Source organism: Stegostoma tigrinum, chromosome 2 (genome assembly GCF_030684315.1).
Source record: "Stegostoma tigrinum isolate sSteTig4 chromosome 2, sSteTig4.hap1, whole genome shotgun sequence".
NCBI lineage: Eukaryota > Metazoa > Chordata > Chondrichthyes > Orectolobiformes > Stegostomatidae > Stegostoma > Stegostoma tigrinum.
The window spans coordinates 68282305-68305566 of NC_081355.1; the positions used below are offsets into that span (position 1 = coordinate 68282305).

Sequence of the window (23262 nt, forward strand, 5' to 3'; positions counted from 1 at the left end):
TAAGAAACAAAAGGTAGATTGAAGATAAAGGTATTGCAGCTAATATTTGCAAAAGGATAAACATTTTTACAGACTTCTGAGCATAATCAAGGGATAATTCTAGAATAGCTGCCTATCCTTACAAACTCACCACACCATAGGATTTTAAATTGCACAGGTAAGACATTAAACTGTCACAAAGTATAGGTATACACAGTGTATATCGTTATCTCTATTTATATTATATACGATTAACTTATGTTACTCTAGATAGTTAGTTCTTAAAGAACTTAAAACTACAAGACAGGGGCAACTTCTGGAGTCAATTTAATTCATGTATCTATGGTAGTAAAGATAATCTAAATGCTACCTAGTCTTATTTTGTATTTGCGAGATTTGGCTGATATAAATTGCTGTTATCTGTCATACAATTGACTTCTCTGCATTTGTTAATTTATCATTGCACTTCTTTCAACTGCTCCATATTTTTGTTTGAACAGCTGGCTTTTTTTTCAGGATTTAAAGCGGGTCATGTCTTTGAGGTTGCAAAGGGGTACCTAACTGTACACCCAAAAATGTTTGAAAATCACTGTTCTAACCTGAAGAGTTTATAAACCGGTCTGTGTTTACAACTGCTGCATCTATGGACACTTGCCAAACTGTTCTTCAGTGAAAACAGTGGTCAATGTAAGGAAGAAAATATAAACAATTTAAAAATAATACTTAGGCATATTTATTTAAGTGCATATTTGTTTTACTGAGGACCCATTTATCAGAGCACTCACGTCAGGCAAAAGAATAGCACATGCACTGCCACAAGGTCAGTTGCAAAAAAAAAGCAGTGCTGTAAATTCTCTCCGTGGCACACACATTCCTGTGAGTTTATTTATAACCCTGAACGTGACCAAGATGCAGGAAACAGCAACATTTTTTTACTTAAGTCAGACCTCCTCTCACGTGTCGAACCATTAACAATCATTGATCAATATTGCAGTATGACAATGTAAAATTTGATTGTTATCTGGAGCATTTTTAAAAATTTTATAATTATTTTTAAATGGATTTTATACTGTGCGGACAATCTGCCCAAATCCCTTGTCTGCTCTCCTGGTGGATAGGGCTTTGTGGTGGGAAATTTGTTTATATCCAGCATGATCACATAATTAGAGACACAGAATCAAACATTTTCAAAAATGAGAAAGTGCCTTTAGCCATACGCTAGAGGGCACAAAAGTGCAGAGTACTTTTCAATCAATATTTCCCCTCCTTGTCACAAAGTTATTGACGATGCTTGGGTAAAAAAAGCTCTATCCTCTTCAATACTTCACCCATGTACCATCCTTAAAGCGAGAGTTAACAGGTCTTTTGATTAGGAAGGGCATTATGACTGTGAACAATCATGCCTTCATCGAACGTCCATATTGGGGTCACTTGACAACAATCAAGAGCATCTATCTCAATTGACTTTGTCCTCAGGGGTGTTGTCGTCCAACCTCCCCGAGATCAATATCCCAGAGACATCTCATTGCCACATCAGAAGGTGAAAAATTGGATGAGATAACATACAGCCTTGACTGAAGAAGACTGAAAATTTGAAGGGTTTGTCAGATATAGTTTCCAAAATCTGTGACATTTTAATAGGTAGATCAGAACAGGATTTTTTGCATATAGATCATGTAATAAGCAAAGATGTCCTGATCCATTTCTGCATTTACAACTGTTTTAGGGGTGTGTACATGAAGAAAATTTATTCTGACAACTGCATGTGAAAAGTTGCAGAATTATCAAACGACATCAGTATCCACTGGGAGCATATATCTGGGTAGAATGGAGCTATTATCGGATTCATTGATGCACCCCTGGCCCTCCCTGATTTCAGGGTTTGACGTTGTAACACATGCTTCATTGACAACACCATCATCTTTGGATTTACTGGTATGCTGACCTCATTGAACAGGCAGGGAAAATTGCTGCAGCACCTGGCTGCTGTCTAAGTAGACTGTCAGCTGAAGGCAAGGAAAGCAAAACAACCACTACCAAATTACGCTGTAAAATTTGGCCCTTAATTTCGACTTCAGGTCCTATTCCAGGGCTTAAGTACAAAGATTACAGATGACATTTCAGTGAAGTATACAGGGAATGCTACACTGTTGGAAGTGCCTTCATTTGGATGAGAGCTTAACCCACAGCATCATCTGCCTGTTTGGATAGATGCAAAATATTCCACAGCACTATTTCAAAAAAGCAACAGAGGAGCTACCCTGGATATCATGGCTAATATTTAACCTTCAATCAATGTGACAGCAACAGATATCTGGTCATTATCACATTGCTCCTTGTGGGAGTATTACCAAGTTTAAATTAGCTGTCACATTTCCTACACTATAACTGGGAATACACTTCAAAAAAACAACATAATTTGATACGACAGAACTTATTGCTGAAAGAAAGCATGTTTTAGTGAAACTTTTCTTCTTGCATTCACAAGAAATACTACAATAAAGGGAAAGCAACATTTATAGTATGAGAACAGGGTGCTGATTAGTTGACAGGATGGCTCCGAATGGTAGGGCATGGCCTTGGAGAATGCAACAGCTCAAATGACTGATGGTTAACTGCCAAGCTTGTTTAAGTTGCAAACTAAATAGTTTCACTCTGATCGGTCATGCATCGCCCTGAGAAATAAATCAGAGAATGACTGTCATCTATTTGGTTGAGTTGAATCAGGGCAGTATATACATATCCTTTCTGTCGATAAAGGGAAGGCCCCCGTGTATTAATTTGTATAGTTTCCAGTACATGCAAGTGTACCACACTCTGATTTTGACTGACAATCCTAAGCTCATCGTCAACATAAATCTTTGTACACTTAAGACAATTTAACATCCAAATGTTGTCCAATCACAAAATCATATTGTTGTGAATTTTGCAATCACAGGCTGGTTAAGTGTGGTCAGTACCTTGCTTATTACAAACAGCCAAAGGTGTACACTATTTGATATGATCACTGGACTTTGGGACAGCAAGTTATCATTAACACTTTCCGAGGCATGCCTCTATCAGAGTCAACTCGCCAACCAATCAGCATTCTCCTGTCATACAATACAAATATTGTTTTCCTTTTACATTGTACTTAATGCAAATTGTCCTGATGAGAGCAAGATAAAAAGCTTTGACAGAAGTACTTAATTGGTTTATGTAAAGCACTATATAAATGCAAGTTTTTTACACTTTCAATAAAGCAAATGGCATGCTCCAATTCCATTAATTATCATAGTGCAGAGTTGGGAAGAGAGGAGTGGTTTTCACTTTTTCCTCTTCTTCCTAGATTTGCAACCATGACCTTCCCATATCTGCAAGGGTTCAAACAAACATTTGGACAGTTTGTGCTCCCTTCAAGTTGTACCCCGAGGGCCATACTAGCAAATCAAAGAAAAGGTTTTAAATTTTAATAGCCAATCCATCAACTCTGCAGAGGCTTGAGTGTTTAGCCTGTCAACGGCCTCTCAGATTTGTAACTGCACTTGTGTTCCCCAACACATGACCCAGCAAAGGCTCGAGCCTGCACTGGGATGTACCTAAGCCAGTGCAAAAAAAATGCCAAAGTCCTAGATACACAAAAGCTTGTTCTTCTTCAGCATCAAGATCAGGATAAGGCAGATCCTCCATCTTAAAAGGTAAAGGTAAAGTCACCATCATGTTACCAGGAAACAGGCTTAAGTCAAACTGAACAGAAAAAGATTTTGTAACTGAATTAAAATGTTATCGATCATTGGTTGGTCAATGTGCCACACACATGATTTACAGGAGAATGCTGTCAAGCCCATCAAGTAACCATCAACAGAATACAGATAGCGGGTGAAACAGTGAGAAGTGTAAGTATTTGATCTGCATGGATGTGTAATACAAAGGTGGGCTTCTTTCATGTGCAGTGAGAGAACATTGGTCAGTGCCCACTTGAAATCTACATGACCAGTTTGCAAAGTCATGTGATGGCTGGGCAGATTAGAAGAGGTCATCCCTGCAGACTATTCTCATGGATCTTCTCACGTCATTGCTAGTATTCAGGATTTGGATTGTTTGGCTTTTCTCTTAACTGTAAATCGGTCAGCAGCAGGGTTGACTTCTACCCAACAGTCAAAGATGTATCAAACTACAGTGTGATCCGTAAAAAGATACAAAGCAATAGATTTAGAAGAATTCAAGACTCAACTTCAGTTTTGTTGGGGTGAATCAGGAAACCCTCTTGCATTAAATACATGGAAAGGCATTTAGGCACTTCTGAAGAAAACAGCAAGTGAGCATGAATAAAAAATATAGCAGCAGTGAGAACACTCCAAGAACACCAGGATAGTAAAATCAATGACAGATAAACCACTGACAGCAACATGATGGGACGGTCATTGGACATGAAACCTTAACTCTGCTTCTTTCTCAATACAGATGTTGCCGGAACTGCTGACTTTCTCCAGTGCTTTTTGTTTTCATTTTAGATTTCCAGCATCTTCAGTTCTTTGTTTTCATTTGCAGGATGGCTGAGAGGGTTTGGACTGAGATGAAAATAGAAAGTGCTACAGAAGCTCAGCAGATCTGGCAGCATCTGCAGAGAGAGAAACAGAGGTTTGAGTCCAATGACTCTTTGTCAGAGCCAGAACATTCCAAAGACGAGTCATATCAGACTCAGAATGTTAAATCAGTTTCTCCCCTATGCACAGATGCTGCCAGATCTGCAGAGTTACTCCACTGCTTTCTGGTTTTATTTCAGATTTCCAGCCTCCGTAGTGTTTCGCTTTGATTTGTGGTGTTAGACTGGTAATTGGAATGTTGGGGGCGGAGGAGCAGAAGGGGGAATGAAGGTGGGATCTCAGCAAATGGCTTGGAAATGCAGATGCTTGATCAATCACAGCACTGAGAGAGAGCTGCAGAGTGCAGACGGCAGTGGGAGGTGTTAGGAATCATCGATGGATGAGGACAAACATTTACCTTCTGCAGCCAGTTTTTCCTGTCTTCATTTCACTGCCAGATTTCCTGAGCCATGGGGAGAAACCCAGCCAACCAGAGTTAGTTTCAAATCAGATTCCTGACTGCATGGTATAAAAGTTACAATGCAAAGTCTCACCTTTCCCAGATAGGACATATATGCATCATGCAAACACTGTTGTAAGAATGACTGCATAGGTGTTGGTAGAAGATTAGGGACTAAATTATAACTTTTACTTGTTTCTCCCCTGGCTTTTTGCCATCCAGTGTGGATCGGAGTTCAGGTGGTAATATCTAAATTTACTTGAATGCTTTCCCATGCAGTTAATAACAAAAAGTAAGTAGACAACATCTATCTATGTATCACAGAACTTCCTTTTATTTCCAAAGCTACAGAGTTGCCTTTGACATTTTTACCACAAGATGCAAGAGCACCATTCAGCTCATGAAGACTTCTTGGTCATTCAACGAGATCACAGCTGATCTGATAATCCACTTTCCTGCCTTTTCCCCATTAACCTGGATTCTCTTGCTGAATAAAAATCTTTCTATCTCATCCCTGAACGTACTTAATCACTCAGCCTCAACAACCCTGATGGGGAAGCTGCTAAAGAAGATACTGAGGGATAGGATCTATTTATATTTGGAAGAAAATGGGCTTATTAGTGATAGGCAGCATGGTTTTGTGTAGGGAAGGTCATATCTTACCAACTTGATAGAATTCTTTGAGGAAGTGACAAAGTTGATAGATGAGGGAAGGGCTGTAGATGTCATATACATGGACTTTAGTAAGATGTTTACTGAGGTTCCCCATGGCAAGCTGATGGAGAAAGTGAAGCTGCATGAGGTCCAGGGTATACTAGCTAGGTGGATAGAGAACTGGCCAGGCAACAGAAGACAGAGTTTTAGTGGAAGAGAGTTTCTCAAAATGGAGAACTGTGACCGGTGGTGTTCCACAGGGATCTGTGTTGGGACCACTGTTGTTTGTGGTATACATAAATGAGCTGGAGGAAGGTACAGATGGTCTGATTAGCAAGTTTGCAGATGACACGAAGATTGGTGGAGCGGCGGGTGAAGGGGACGTTGGAGAATGCAGCAGAATATAAATAGATTGGAGAGTTGGGCAGATAAATGACAGATGTAGTTTAATCCAGGCAAATGCGAGGTGATGCATTTTGGAAGATCCAATTCAACAGTAAACTGTACAGTAAATGGAAAAGCCCTGGGGAAAACTGATGCACAGAGAGATCTGGGTGTTCAGGTCTATTGTACCCTGAAGATGGCAACGCAGGCCGATAGAGTGGCCACAAAGGCATATGGCATGCTTTCATTCATCGGACGTGGTATTGAGTACAAGAGTTGGCAGGTCATGTTACAGTTGTATAGGACTTTGGTTCGACTACATTTGGAATGCTGCGTACAGTTCTGGTCGCCACATTACCAAAAGGATGTGGATGCCTTGGAGAGGGTGCAGAGGAGGTTCACCAGGATGTTGCCTGGTATGGAGGGTGCTAGCTATAAAGAGAGGTTGAGTAGATTCGCATTATTTACATTAGAAAGATGGAGGTTGAGGGGGGACCTGATTGAGGTCTACAAAATCATGAGGGGTATAGACAGGGTGGATAGCAAAAAGCTTTTTCCCAGAGTGGGGGACTCAATTACTAGGGGGTCACGATTTCAAGGTGAGAGGGAAAAGTTTAAGGGAGATACACGTGGAAAGTTCTTTATGCAGGAGTGTGGTGGGTGCCTGGATTGCACTGCCAGTGGAGGTGGTAGAGGCGGGCATGATAGCATCATTTAAGATGTATCTAGACAGATACATGAATGGGCAGGAAGCAAAGGGATACAGATCCTTGGGAAATAGGCAACAGGTTTAGATAGAGGATCTAGATCAGCGCAGGCTTAGAGGGCCGAAGGGCCTGTTCCTGTGCTGTAATTTGCTTTGTTCTTTGTTCTAACCCTCTGTGCAACCCCTTAATCTGATAGTATACTGTCTCATCCTAGACTTTCCCTCTAGAGAAAATAACATCAGCTACATTGTGTCAAAATCTACCCTCAACAATTGCTGGATGCCATGGATGTGGACAGACTGTGATTTGGCTGTTTGTACTCCACAACAATTTCTTCAAGTTATAAGCATTGATTTGATCAAGCAGTTGTTTATATTTTTTGACTGGACTTGATAGGTTTTACATCCTAAGTGCTCTGCATTGATATTATGAGACTAAATTCTCCCTTAAATGTCTTGTTGTGCGTGACTTGCCCATTTCTGCATGCAGTGCCTCACATCTTTTTGAATGGCTGCATTTTGTGCAGTAACCTCAGAGCTAATAGTTTTTGAACAGTGTACAAGGCGATTTCCAGATTGCTATTCAGCCATGTGTGCAAACTATTTACCAGGAACATTACGCAAGACAATTGAAAACAAAACCTTAAGTATTCATCCAAAATTTTTCTTTGTGCCATTTCAGTGGAGTCAGTAACTCATTTATTTGTAAGAGTTTAATATCACTATAATATAGTGAAGATATGAGTTTCAGTTGAAAACCCACACAAATATCCCATTGTTTCATTTCAGTGGACAGTTATTTTTAAAATAGTGAGAAAAATGTTGATCTCCCCCTAAATGGCCTTCTTTCAGATGCGTGAGAGTATTAAGTCCAATGAAATACTGTGCTATTATAATATGTATACTTTATTTATGACTAACACAGAGACTGCAAGTACAATTAAATTTTAAAAACCATCTCCACATATGATTATCCAATAAAATAAGTAACATGGTTAATTTGGAACATCAGTGTCATCCTGAACTTCATCAAAGTAATGACTGACCTAATAACATTACTTCTAATTAAATTGCCTGCCTTCTCCATTGTGACTAGATCTAATAAAAAGCAAACAAACAAGATTTAACATTTACAGTAATAAGTTACACTAAATGCTGTAATCAGGTCCCTTCAGCGAGCACAAAAGGCCATGCCAGGCTTTCCAAAATGACTATGCTGTAAGAAATTCAATTCAGAATATGCAGCATTCTTGGTGAACAGTTGTAATTATTGCTACCATCAGTAGTAATGCTCAGTATACAGCTCCCTTCTAATGTGGCTCTGTTTTCAGAAAAAATTAGTGAACTTCAACACTGAAGCTGAGATTTTAAACCAGACGGGAAGCCATTGAATTTTGAGTACGCTTTCCCTTAATTTTCCATTTATTAATAACAATGTTCAAAAATGTAGGAGCAGTGCACCCATCAATTTATTGTCCAAGTTAAAGGAGGGAGGGATCCTGGCAATGGCAGAAGGTATTCGGAATTTTATTCTTCACAGTTTGAGTAATACATTCACCAGAAAGACAGCATCTCTTCTGCAGTCAAGGATGGAGTGACAGGATGGGAGTTTTAAAATATATCTCAATGTAAATGCTGGGGAAAAAAAAAATCTGATCTACTGAGGGCACATCATCACCAGAGGTCTATTTCAACAGCAGCTGGGAAGTTTACTTCATCTTTTACAACTGTGCTAAGTCAAGTCTTTAGGGAGATGGCTCAAGGATCAGAAATATAGCTTGTAGCATTTTAGACTGCACCATCAACCCATTCTCCTCTTCAAGGCAAATTTCTCACAGTATGCATTCTTCTACGTGATGATCACATGAAGCAATGCTGGGCAGCTGCTGTTTATGAACAACTCTGGGCAAGCTCCATCTTGCTTATCTCCTCCTTTACTGCTTCCTAGTACTGTTTTTGAATTCCTGACTTGCTAATATCACATCAATACCAGCATCCACGCTTCCACCACAATTCCTCCAAAAGCCTCCTGGTCAGGCTTCCCTGCTCTGGATTCCTGAAACTTGAGTTCATTTAAAGCTTTTCTAGCTCTAACTTATCACAATCATTCCAATGCTCCTATCATCTCTCAGGTGGTTAATGTATCCATTCAATCTCCTAACACACTGATGCATTAAAACACTGTCTCATCTACAATTCATTCCTAGTGTCAGTTTCCTTCCTTACACTCTTGCTCCTTTCTCGATCTTAACATCAAAACTCAAGGCACCATCTTCAACTCCTGCTGGAAACTGTACCTCAGGCAATAATGTCTAAAGGACACCAGTCATGTAAACCCTCCTCTGAGTTTCTGGCTTGGAACTGTTGTAAATGGAGAAAGGGAGGAGACACCGTACGAGCCTTGAGGCGTTTGGAAGGTAACCATATTGACATCAAAGAGGACTGAGGAGTTGAATAACTGTCTTAGAACAGGTTGGATGACATCATGGAGAGGGATCATGGTGAATATTCGGTGGAGAGGAATGGAGCACTAAATTGCCTTGAAAGCAGTAAACAAAAATTTGCAGGGAAGCAAGAATGGCATGGCTGCAGTCGGTTGGAAAGCAGAGTCGAACTTTGATAAACACGTAGCCACTTACAGGACAGAAACCGGAGTGAATGGAATCAAGCGAGAAGTGCCGGACATGTGCTTATTTCTCTATGACAGTATGATTTTATGAACGTCACAGGATAGTTACAGACATTGTAGGCCATTTGGCCTATCATTTCTCATTTAACCACAAAAACCAAAAAGCCAATCTGTTCAGCAACCAAATTTTTTCCCCTAAATTAAGGTAATGAAGTCCACAACTTCACCAGAGAGTAATTTCGGACATTTGATTGCTATTTAAATGAGGAAGAAATCGAAAGGTATTTTGGTTTGAACTTAACTAATTTTACGAAATCGCTTAAAACAATTTTGTAGACGTATCCTTATTTACCCCCGTAAGATCTCCTTTAAAGACCCCCCCCCCACTCTTCTTTTGGGGTCATGAGGTCCTTATAGCTCTTTTCCTTGTAGCTCTCGCCTCCAGAGTCCATTATGACTCAATATGCTCCTCTATCTCAGTGACCAGAACCAATAGTGTGGTGTAGTGAACGTTTGGTCTGACCCAACCACAGCGATTTGATTATAGCTGTATAGCTGTACATCCATTTGGCTTCGTTGATAATGCACTCCTCAATGAGTTCTCCAGGAGTACAAAATATTCGAGAACTTGAGAGACATAGGTATTTGACATAGAGAGCCAGTCAGTCAGGGTGTGGTCACCAGTAAGATTTATAACAATAAGAGGCTTTGAGGCACAGAAATGTCTGATCTAAATGCCTGATTTAATCGTTTTTTTTGAATATAGCATGCCCCACATGCACCAAGAAGTGTGGCCTTGCCCCATTCAAATGTCAAAGGTCCCAGATATAATCCTTGGCCTGTGCTAAATCAGTTCTTAGCCTGAGGGATGATAACCACGACAGCAACCCTCACAATTTCTGAGCTTACACAGGGAAAGATTTTCATTCGCCTTCCCAATCCTGATGACTATCCAGCAATTCTGTCAGAAATGAGGTCATATGCAAGCTGTTAGGAAATTGTACTTGATGGAAAATGGAAAAGTGCAGATGATGGATTGAAAAACTGTAATAAAACAGGAGTTTAATTCACATTAGCGTCATGCATATATACTTGTGGTCACTTATAGAGCAGCTGTAGATTGTCAGCCTGATGTATTATTCAAGAAATGATATATAGAAGGATTTAAAGAGCATTTAAAGGCTTGGTCATCAAACGAGGGAGGCAGAGAGAAAGGATAAGAAAGTCTCTATTTTATAATTAACTATTATGATTCTCATGGCTGAAGAAAATAAGAAATGCAAATATCATACAGCATTTTCTAAATTAGTATTGTCTCAAACAGAAATGCCGCACTGGATTTTCCAAGGAATGGCAATCTCTCACAGCTTACTACACTCCTTTTTTACACCACGAAAGGGTGCTGTAATTCTGGCAGGAGATTCTAGTCAGGGCTCCTTCAGAAGTGTGGAGCTCTACATTGATTATGACAGCTCTCTCACATTGCAGAGGGGTCAGGGAATGCAAACCACTCCACATTTTTCACAGTAGTCAGCTTCTGTGTTCTGAAATTTACAAGTCCAGAACCATAGACAATGGCACTGGCAACTGCTGTCAAACCTGACTGCTCAAAGCCTGCCACCATTTATAAGGTAGAAGAGTGTGATGGAATACTCTCCAACTGTCTGCATGACTGCAACTCCAATAACACTTAAGAAGCTTGACACCATCCAGGACAAAGCAGCCCACTTAAGTGGCACCACATTCTCAAACATCAACCACTCTTCACGATCACTACTGTTCAGTTGCAGAGCCAGGTGAGGTTAGCATGGCAGACGGTAAGGTGGCAGGTTGTTAAAAGGTAGTGTACCAGGTAAGTAAGGTGCCAAGTGGATAGTGTGATGTGGGTCAAGTGCCAAGTGGGTAGGAGTCCACGTGGTTACAGGGTAAGAGCCCAAGGCAGCCAAGTAAATGATAGAATGTTCAGAGTACATCAGAGTGGATGGGAGTGAACTGGTCCAGCATTGGGTGGGGAATGTCAGGTGCCTGGGGCTGTGGAGGTGTCAGGCTATATCAAAGGGCAATTAGAAATCAATTATATTCTGAGACTCTGGGGCATCAAGTAGGCTTGACAAGGTACGGATGGCAGACAGCCTTCCCGTAAGGACAGCGGAATCAGGTTGGTGTTTATAACACAGTAATGGTCACCAATACTGAAACTGGAGGTGAGTTTTGGCCTCCTTGGAGTTAGCAAGAAAGACAAATAACTTGGTAAATTGTGCCCAGAAAGACACTTGCCCCCTTCCTGCTACCTCAGCAATTAAAATCGGAATGATATTATGATCTTCTTAACCGGTAATCTATTAAGTCCCTTAACTGGTCAATTAACAGCCACTTATAGATGTCAACACACCAAGGACCTGAATACCTACTTATCCAGGATGTGGAAAATGCTTTCCCGACAGGGAATCCAGGGTGACCAGGAGTTGGGTGCGGCTCCATCTGCCACAACCTAGGGAGAAATCATTGAGGAGGTGGGACTCTGGGGTCGGTAAAGAATAGGAGGGTTTCATGATAAAAGCCATCTCCTTGCCCTTGTTTCTGAACCTCCTGATACTTACCCTAACCCTGACCATCTTTCTCCTGAATTCCAGCCAAAGATTCTCACCTCAAGCCAACAATGATACTTACCTGCCTACCAATATAGCTCTTCATGCCTGTACGGCCTGACCCTCTATCTCCCTGAGGTTGGAGAACAAACCAATAGGCCAACAGCCTCCGGAACGCCGGACTTCAGTGTTGAGAATTTATCTTCGGTCGGAAGATTGCTGGACATCACTTAAGCACCTCATTTGTACTTTGTACTGGTAGGTGCAAGGAGTCAGTCATCCCTGAAGTTACCTATGCCAACACTCTGTGTAAACATCAGTAAATCCTGGCTGAGCTTTTAATTCCAGTTTATGCTTTCATTAATTAAATTCAGATTCCACTTACAGATGTAAACCTGTGACCCCAGTCAATTGATGTGGGTCTTCTGGGTTATTCATCCAGTGATGTCACTTCCCTACAACTACCTCCCCAGAGGTATGTGGAAGGCTCAAGCATTACTTAACATTTATAAAATATAAACTGTGCTTATCATTTTTCCTATATCCACTGCACTGACACAAAATAAGTCTCAAATGCAAGAATAATTGCCTTATAGCCTACATTCCATTTTGGCACATTGAGAGCAGTTGGAAAAATCCCAAGTGTCCAACGCCTTTTTAAACAGCTTTATGTGACAGAAAGTTAGAACAAATAGCCTGCAGGCCTTGCAGAGCCAAAAGCCTGAAGGGACTCTCCTTTTGTGGAATAGATAATTCAGTACCAATCGCTCAAGTCTACTCATCTGATTACTGCCACCCCACGACCAGTCATTCTCTGACTCTGTGGGCCTAATACTGTGCTTCTGAAGTGTGAAAACATCGAATCAGTCCTGACGTGGATCGTTCATAAATCAAGCTACTGAAGCATCACTGACCAACAATAAATTCAAGTGGTTGTATTAGCAGAGTGGAAGTGATTTGAAGAATATTCCAGAATCCCCTTCTGCATTTATGGTTTGGCTGACTACAATACATTTGTTATGACTGAACTCATCCATTAGAGGCATGTTTGGAGCTAAAATGATCCTGTTATGGTTCAATGCTGAAAATATTTGTGACAATTATCTCCTCCACAATTGCATCCAAAATAATAGCACAGCAAAGCATAATTGTATGTGGAATTTTTTTTTGATTGCTGCAAGCAGCAAAATTAGAATTTTGTGAGTCGAATTTCCAAGGGCATAGTCTTAGTTCGTTGCTGTGGCTTTGACAGAGATTCACAGACCTCCAAGCTAATGGCAGAAAGAGCGCTCGAGATTTTATGCAAAAATTGTGGATGATTGAAAGAATTCTGCATTAAAAAAAAACTTTACATTTATCAAGGATCCAAATGATTTTACAACAAATAGCAACCAACAGACAATTCCCCAAACCTTGAAAGTTTTCATTTATTTGTGGGAGGATAAACATCTTACAATGGTCTGAAATCTTTGTGCATGCTGAAATAACTAGAACCTAAAACCACATTCAAGCTACAACCACATTTTCCTGGGACGTAAAGGTAGATAGAGCAAGGATAACCTTCTCCAAGCTGTCAACAGGGATTCCTGGGATCAAGAGTTTATTGTGAGAAGAAAGCTTGAACAGGTTGGGCCTGTGTCCATTGGGTTTGGAAGAATGAGAACAGACTTTTTTGAGTTAAAAAAATGGATCTTGAGGGTATTTGATGCCATGAATGCAAGGAGGATATTTCCTCTTGTGGAGGAGACTAAAAGTGGGTGACACCATTGAAGAATAAAATATCTTCCTTTTAAGCAGAGATTGGGAATTTTTTGTCACTCCTCAGAAGTGTTGAATTCTTTTCCCCAAAAAGCAGTGGAGGCTGGATACTTGACTTATTTAAGACAGAGTTTGACAGACAAGAGAGTGAAGAGTTGTGAGGGGCAGACAGGAAAGTCAAGTAGAGATTACAACCAGATCAACCATAATTTTATAGAATGGCAGAACAAGCAAGAAAGGCTAAAATGTCTATTCCTGCTTAAAAATCAGCCGGCAGCATGTGTCCTCCTGTAACTGAGGTGCTTTCTTGTCTTGGATTCCTTTATTTTATTGACCAACTTTGTTCCTTCAACTAATGGCTCACTCTATTTAAAAGAAAACAAGAGCTCAAACCACATGCTGGCAAAACATCTTTGTGCAGCTATAGGTACAATGTATCTGTTGATGCATATTTCTTGCCAAGGAACTTGCCAAGGAGCAATTTGTTTTGCTTTATGATTTGGCAGCAAGAATGAACAGAAATGAATTAACATCTGAAAGGGTTCAGTTTTTCAGTGCAAACAGCAGCAATCTATTCCAGAACTGACAAAAACTCAATGTAATCAAGGCAGGCAAATTGAAATGATGGCAAATTCTGTAATTTGTGAGTCCCACAGCTATCAGCAACATAACCTTTACCCAGTACCCAGTCTTCCGTCTGACACATGTAGACAAGTTTGCCAAGACTGTACATGGCTCAATAGGAAAGGAATGTAGATTAGAGAAAGTGGCAGAGAGGTTGGTGTGTCCAAATTGTGGCACTCTCATTTTCTCATCACTAACATCTGAAAGGATTCAGTTTTTCAGTGCAAACAGCAGCAATCTATTCCAGAACTGACAAAAACTCAATGTAATCAAGGCAGGCAAATTGAAATGATGGCAAATTCTGTAATTTGTGAGTCCCACAGCTATCAGCAACATAACCTTTACCCAGTACCCAGTCTTCCGTCTGACACATGTAGACAAGTTTGCCATATTAAGCCTGCTGCGTCGCTCCCGTGAGGCTCAGCACAAGCTGGAGGAACAGTATCTCATTTCCCATTTGGGGAACCTGCAGCCTTCAGGACTCAATGTGGTGTTCAATGATTTTAGGGCCTGAATGCTTTCTTCCATGTCCTTTGTTCACCCACAGATCCCTGGTCCCAACATGACCCAGGCTACTTTAATCTCAGCCAACCCATTTTCACCTACTAATGGTTCCTGTTATCAGTTTTTCTTGCTCCCTGGCCTACCAACCACTACTGTTCTCTCTCTCTGGGCTCCGTCTCCACCTACTGCATACTCCTTTCTCCACTGTCACTGCACATACACCACCTTTTCCCAGCTATTGTCAGTTCTAAAAATGGGTCATTGGACCAGAAACATAGGCTCTCCTTTCTCTGCCAGACCTCAAGATTTCCAGCATCCACAGTTCTTTGTTTTTCTTCTGAGAAATTTATTGCTTGGTGGTGTCAACCACAATAATTGCTGAAAAGGAGGGGATGGGACATAGGTACCTGCCACCTTGCACTCATCAAGACTGACACAAGAACATCAAATTTCACAGGGTACGAAAATTTGTAATGCATGAGAAAAACATGTTGATTAGTTGGCAAGACGAGTGAATTTGATTGAGATGTTGCCACGAACAATGCAGCAGTAAACCATTGTCCCTCACACTTCTGTTCAATTCAAAAAAAGGTGCACTGCATGAACATGTTCCTTTCTCCAACACAAGACATGTCCCCTTATTCCAAATGCTACAATAAATATAACGTATGAAATAAATCTACTGAGCATTATAGGAATATCTATCTCTCACCCTCCCATAGCACGTACACCAACTGCCTGAAAGTTAAACAAGCCATCTGAACAATCATAAGCCATAAGAGGGAATAACTTGAATATCTGCCTCTTTGTCAGCGGACTGTCGGCTGAGAATCCAGGTCCTTATAAACGGATTACTTGAGTGAATTTGTCTACACAGACGCTAAGAGGGATTGACTTTACTTGAGTGACATCTGTATTCGGTCTAGTCAGAGGCAACACAGTGGCTCAGTGCTTAGCACTGCAGCCTCACAACACCAGGGACCTGGGTTCAATTCTGGGAGACCGTCTGTGTGAATTGTGCTCTTTCTCCCTGTACCTGCGTGGATTTCCTCCGGGTGCTCCAGTTTCTTCCCACAGTCCAAAGATGTGCAGGCTAGGTGGACTGTCTATGCTAAATTTCCTGTAGTGTTGTGGGTTATAGGGGGATGGCTCTGGGTGGGATGCTCAAGAGTCGGTGTGGACTTGTTGGGCCGAAGGGTCTATTTCCACACTGTAGGGATTCTGTTCTATTATTTTTTCTTGATCCCATTTGCTAATATCTCAATGCTTACTTGCACAAGGTTAAGAGATAGCAAGTGCTTAATGCTTCTGTTATTATTACATTAATGGTCTGCTTGATTGATACATTTACAGAGTTGTAAAAACACCGTATTTTCTTCCAAAACTCATAAATATGTGTTTCTAAGTTATTTCTAAGATTATCACTGTTATACATATACATGGTTCTGTACATAGTAAATTCTATGTAAATAAGCATGGAAGGGACGCGAGTTAGCTTGGGGGACTATAATTGACATAAGCAGCAGTTGGGAACATAAGTTGCCATGGATCAGACACTTTGAAGTCCCTTTTCAAAAGTTTCCTAAATCCAGACTAAGATTCACAATCCTCTGAGGGGTCATGAATAACAAGCCATGAAGAAGCTGGTCCAGTTCCATGAAAAATGCAGTCAGACAGGAGATACCGACCACTGTAATGGAGCTAGATGGGTTGGTTGTGCAGACCTATATCCTTAATCCACACACCAACAAAAACACCTGGGAGGCACAGTAGCTCAGTGGTTAGCACTGCTACCTGGGTTCAATCCCAGCCTGGGATGACTGTCCAATATGCAGGTTCGGTGGATTGACCATGCTAAACTGTGTATAGAGTCCAGGGATGTGCAGGCTTGGTGGATTAAACATGGGAAATGTGGTGTAGGGGACTGGGTCTGGACGGGATGCTATTCAGAAGGTCGGTGCAGACTCAATGGGCTGAATGGCCCATTCTGCACTGTGGGAATTTTATGAACTCAAGGTTCCGGGCATCAGGTCCCAAAAACTACTAGTAAATGAATTCAAAATCCTTCTAACTTTGTGGGACTCTGGCCCTACATATCTAGAGTTGATGAAAAGAAGATTGCAAGTAAACTACTATTTCAAAGATTAGCATTTGAGCTGTACTGACTATTTCCAACGAGAAGACTCACTTAATGATCAATTTCTCTCCATTCACAAGTTTCACATTTGGGATGTCGGCGTAAGGAAAGTACTTATTGCATGCCCCTGCTTTCCCTGAGGAAATGGAGTACCATCTTCGTAAAGTACTGCAGCTCCAATGGGCAAGGTACCCTCATCATGCTGTTTGCTAATGCATTCCAACAACTTGAGGCAGTGTCAATTAAGGAAGAGTGATATGGGTTCAGATTGACTTGAATGGAGATCTCTGAGGTAACACAGTTGCCATAATCTGTTTACAGACTGTTTGAATTACTGAATACTAAATAGGTCTGGTTTCTATATTATACACACAACCAACACGAGACGACAGGAACTCCATGATGGCAGATGTTAGTCTGGAGGTGGAGGTGTCACTGCTTCAGTTAATAAATTAACCAGATGCACAAAAAGAAAGTCCCTAAAATAAACTAACTCTCCATGTTTTGAAAAGTATTTGACCATTCCCATCAGTTCAATCTTTAAACCATCTATTTTAAACACTTAAGATATAAACAACAGCATGCCACAATGGGTTCTCAGGATCGACACTGGCTGCATCTCTTCCAATTTGTCTCTATGAATGCAGTGACATACTCAAAGCAGTTCTCCAATACATTTTACACTGAGTTTGGCAAGAGACTCCCCCACCAACGTGTGTTGAGAAAATTTGGGTGGATTTTACAGTGGGATGTCAAACTGCACCCCAGCTTTGCTATTCCCTCACCTTCCATGCAGGCCAATGGATTTCATTCAAATGCCAATGAAGCCCTCAAGTAGAAGTCAAATACCCACTTACAGGAGGCTGCCTTGGACTTTAATAGGCCCTTGGCACATGGGGGTCATGTTGGAAGGTAGACAGGAAGATGGGGAGCTCACCAGCTGTTTTATTTTATGAAGACCCTCCACCTTAAATACATTGGTGAGAGTACATCAGAAAATTAGCCCACAAATACAGAAGCAAAGTATTGCGGATTCTGATTATCTAAAGGAAAAATGGAAAATAATCACAACACTCAGACAGCATCTTTGAAAAATGAAACTGAGTGTTGCAAATGCAAGGTTTGAGGGAATGAAGAAATGAAAGAAGATGATAATGTTTTGGACTAACTTTTCAAATTCAAAATGGCATAATGATAGGAACATGTGGCTTCTTGCTACCTCTGCTAGGCAACAAGCGAGTGATAGTCATTGTGGGGACAGAAGAAGGTAGCCTTACTTAAACCACATTACATACTCAGTATTTGCATAAAAAAAGAGAGGCAGCTATTGTGCTTTGTGTTGAGTTAAAAATCATTTGACAAGAGAAAGAGAAAATGAACAACAGATATTTTAGTCTGCAGTGAGTAAACATTGAGAATTCTGGAAAGCTGGTCCACTTCTCAAAGAGAAAAAGCCCAGAGCAATTGAAGGGGACTGGAAGATTTCCAGTAGAAGAAATCCCTAAAGTGGGTCTTCTTGCTGAAAGTCCGTTCAGGAATTCTCAGAATTATTCAGACAGTAGAGTTGGGCCAATGGGCTGAGAAATGACAAATGGTTTTGAATTGAGATAAATGTGAGGTGATGAACTTTGGTAAGACAGACCAGGGCAGGATTTACACAGTTAGTGATAGGCCCTTGGGGAGTGTTGTTGAACAGAGGGGCCTAGGCATGCAGTTTCATTGTTTCCTTGAAAGCAACATTGTATGCAAACAGGGTGGTGAAGAAGGCATTTGGCACACTTGCCTTCATTGATCAGAACATTACGTATAGGAGTTAGGAGGTCACGTTGCTGCTGCCTAAGAAATTGCTGAGGCCACTTTTGGCATAATGCATACAAGTCTGGCTGCCCTGCTATAGGAAGGATGCTGTTAAACTGGAAAAGGTAGAGAAAGAAGTTTGCAAGAATGTTGCCAGGACTAGAGGGCTTGAACTATAAAGAGAAAGTGGAAAGGCTGGGAAATTTTCACAGGATCATTGGAGCTGAGGGGTGACCTTATCGAGGTTTATATAATCATGAGGGGCATAGATAAGTTGAATAGCCAAGGTCTTTTTCCAAGGGTAGAGGAGTCCAAAACTAAAGAGCATAGGTTTAAGGTGAGTGAGGAAAGATTTAAAAGGGTCCTGAGGGGAAACCTTTTCATACAGAGGTTAGTGTGTAAGGAATGAGCTGCCAAAGGAAGTGGCAGCCAACAACAACATTTGAAAGACATTTGGACAGGTACATGGATAGGAAATACAGGCAAATGGGACAGTTCTGAGGAAGGGTCACCAGAACTGAAATGTTAATTCTGTTTTCTCCTCCACAGATGCTGCCAGACCTGCCGAACTTTTCCAGCAGCTTTGTTGTTGTGGCAAATGGGACTAGTTTGGTTTGGGAAACCTGGTCGGTATGGAGGGTTAGACCGAAGGATCTGTTTCCATGCTGCCTGACTCTATGACTCAGTGAAGAGAGGATACCCAAGTCTACTGAGAGCTGCAAGTGTCAGATTGTTTTGTCAAAAGACCACAATTCGATGAAAAGTAACACTGCGGTGTGGGGTTTTTGGTCATATAAACGTGTATTATTTTTCTTTCAAATATCAGTCGTACCTAGCTAATGTAAAGTCAAGATTTCTTTTAGTTTGTCTATTACACACAAGATCGTGAAATTTGAAAACTTCATCTGTAAGAAGGAGGAGCAGAAGTAGATTATTCAACTCATTGAGTCTACTCCACCATTCAATGAGCCCACGGTTGATCTGATAATCCTCAACTCCATTTTTCTGCTATGTACTACAACCCTCGATTTCCTTAACGATCAGTGGGCCACTTTCCCATTACCTACCTATTCACCCCAACACGTCTAACATTTTATTGCAAATAGATGTAGCCTCTTCCCAAATATGCTGTCTTTTCCCTCATAGCCCATCAGAAGTACGCCTTCCTGCTGAAGTCATTCCCAAATCCCTCCTCTTGAATCTTAATTTTATATTCCTTCATTAGGAAAGAGGAAGAAGATAACTGCAGAATGTATGGCCAGTTGACCCCTTGCTAGTCATGGGTGAAGTCAAAGGGGTCATTTGAGGAAATTGCAAACTCAATGCAGAGCACCCCACCCTACGCAGAGATCACTCTTAATGATAGTGCATTTTGAAGAAGCATTGCTACATTTTCTACATGCTGTCCCACTGCAACAGGTTCTCTGTGAGGATTGTGTTTTTGTTAGATTGCCCCTTTAGAGTTCATATACTTCAAGATAAATGATTGAGCACTTAGAAAGACATGAATTAATCAGGGACAGTCAGCATGATGCTACAAAGAGCAGGTCAAACAACTCAACTGGTCGAGTATTTTGAGATAATCACGGTATGAATAAAGAAGAGAGAGAAGAATGTTCAGAATCTATTTAAATAAATGGCATTCAGGAAACCTTTTGAAAATGAAAGGTGAATGGCATTAAAGTCACTGCAGCTCTAAGAAGAGAGAGACAGAAAACAGAAATTAGACATAAAATGAGGGTAATGGCATTCTACAAAGGTTTATGCTGGCCCCTTATTTTAATTCATTTAATTGACTCGATCATAGAAACAAACATACTGCCATTAAAATTTGATAAGGACATCAAATTAAAGATGTGAGGAAGAATGCAAGAAATAACAGAATGACACAAACCACCTACGCAGTGAAAGAATTGTGGCAGATTAAGTTCAATGCATTGAAATATGCAATATTATACGTGGGAAAAGAGATAATGTCCTAAACAGTGAGAATATGAAATTCCAGTCTCGGGACTAAGACATAAATTGACCTGCTGTTTCATCAGGAATTAAAAGGATTCTGTAACCTATGTGTTCACCTGTAAGACACTCTGAGGGTTTGAGGGGGTAGGGGTGGGGAGCTGCAGTCAGGGATGAATCTTCTGCCCACACTTGTCACAGCTCAATGCAATAGCTCTGATTTCCTGGGAGCTTAACACACAGGTACTTGGTAGGTCTCAAACAGAATGTTCACCTGCAGAGAGTTGAGGGAGGCTTCTGAGGATGGGATAAAGGCTCCAAATGTTTAAAAGGCAAGCCTTACTGATCTTAAGTAACTTGATTATCTTGAACAAAAACCCTCTGTCTCTTTGGGAGTTTCAAAAATACTTATTTATAAGGCTGTTTTGTGTTTTCCCTCAGGAGAGTAACATGTGCCCAGTCAAATTTCCAAACCGTAGTGAAGGCAACTGCCATTGCTCCCCCATCGCTAAACCTTGTGTCTCTCTGAAGCAAATGATCACAATTAGCGATGGTATTTATGCTACATCATTCAGGTGGCAGCAGGGTACACAACCTCAAACTCTAACTGCTGGTTAGAACCTTTGCTAACAAATTTTACGTGACAGGACCTAAAATGGGAGCAGGGCCCTCACTTCAATATCAAAATGGACTGGCCATGTCCACCTACAAAATCTCTTGATGAGCCGTGCAGAGGCCCAATGGAATAAGCTATAAATGTGTAATTGTTTTGCCTGTTGTACAGTCAAATGATCGACACTAGATTTATAAAGGACTTCATGAGTACACTGACAGAGCCACTGTCCAGCTCTCGAGCAGTACACCCCCGGCACTGGTTCTGTGAGCCTACACAATACTGAGAGACAGGGTAAAAAAACTATGCAGATGCCCTGTCAAGGATGCCACTACCTGGGGATAAAGATGTTCCCAACTCTAGCCAGAATACTTTTCCCAGGATAAGGGCCAGTGTCAATAATTCAGGTGCGAGAGGCTACTTGAAACAATGCAAGCACAGTTACAACATTTAAAAGAAATTTGGATAAATACATGAGTAGGAAAGGTTTAGAGGGATATGGGCCAAATGCAGGCAAGTGGGACTAACTTACTTTGGGAAATTTGGTCCGCATGGACAATTTGGACTGAAGAGTCAGTTTTGGTGCTGTATAACTCTATGTATATAATTACTTCTGTGCTTTAGTTTCTGCAATTCTAAGATTGAAGTAGAAGCATAGAAAGTGAAAATGGAATAATTCTGACTGAAGTTTAGAAAAGGTGCTGGAACAGGATCCTCTGGAGTGAATCACACTAAAAGCAGCAGATTTACCACTTTTAACTTTGTGTGGGAGTTACTTTCAATATCAGCAGGGCTGGCAGACTAGCCATTTTAAATCAGTCATTCAGTACACAATGTACAACATATCCTTTCCCAATGAAAAGTATTCTCTCCATTTTTTAACCATCACCAAAGCCAAAAGTTCTCCATTACATATCAATTTTCACTTAAATAAAGTGGCAACATTTCAATTCAACAATCTATCGATGAGTTCGCTGATTCAGAACACTTGTAAAACCTCTCCTATTTTCTTTAGCCAGCAAATAACTTTTGTTTTCCCTTGACAGTAAAGAAAGAAAACAATTATCTTTCAATGCCTTCCCTGTGCAACAGTACAATTTTATTATGGAGACGGTGCAACCACACTGATAGTTCATGATTAGGAAAATGAAATCAGTCTCTGGAGTTCAAAGTCATCAATAAGACCTAGGAGCAGGCAGTTCAGCCCTTTGGACCTACTCTGCCCTTTGAAACAATCAGGGCTGATCTCATCTTGACCTCAACCCCACACTCATGCTTACCCTCCATAACCTTTCAGCCATGTTACTCATTAAAAAAAAATCGGTCTGCCTCCATCTTAAATTTACTCAATGTCCCAGCATGCATCCGGCTCATGGCTAGTGAATTCCACAGATTAGTAACAGGATTCTAGCATCCGTAGTATATCACCAGTGGAGTTCAACCTGTTGTAACACAAATGGGAAGGAATGGCCAACTGTTTTGTTTTTATTGTTGCAATCGGTCCTCAAATTACCTGAAAAATACTCCCTCATAGATTCACAAGGTCATTTTGGAATGGTAACACGTAAATTTTGATAGACGTCCAAATCACTGTTAGGATAAGGAGGAAGAATCTAGTTGATGTTGTTCCCCAGTGCTTTATCCTTTTACAACATCTAAGCAATTTCCATTTGCTTACTCAATCTGTTTACAAGCATTAATATCATCATTAGATGTCACAATGTAGAACAGTTTTAGGCTTCAGGCCCGATCCCAACAAACATAGGACAGTCCCAAACTGAGGGTGGGCTCCACTGAATTAAAAGCTTGGCTAAATGTGAATATTAGATATAACCTTACATGATAATATGATTTGGAGCCACTTTAGTCATATTGCTAATCAAACTGAATAAGTTATTCTAATGT

General features: G+C 40.7%; 1 protein-coding gene across 4 annotated transcripts in view; it reads right to left on the reverse strand.

The window, feature by feature from the left end:
• Window positions 1-23262, reverse strand: part of etv1 (ETS variant transcription factor 1) — a 146738-nt gene that overhangs the window by 48681 nt on the left and 74795 nt on the right. The gene's annotated exons all lie outside the window — the stretch shown is intronic.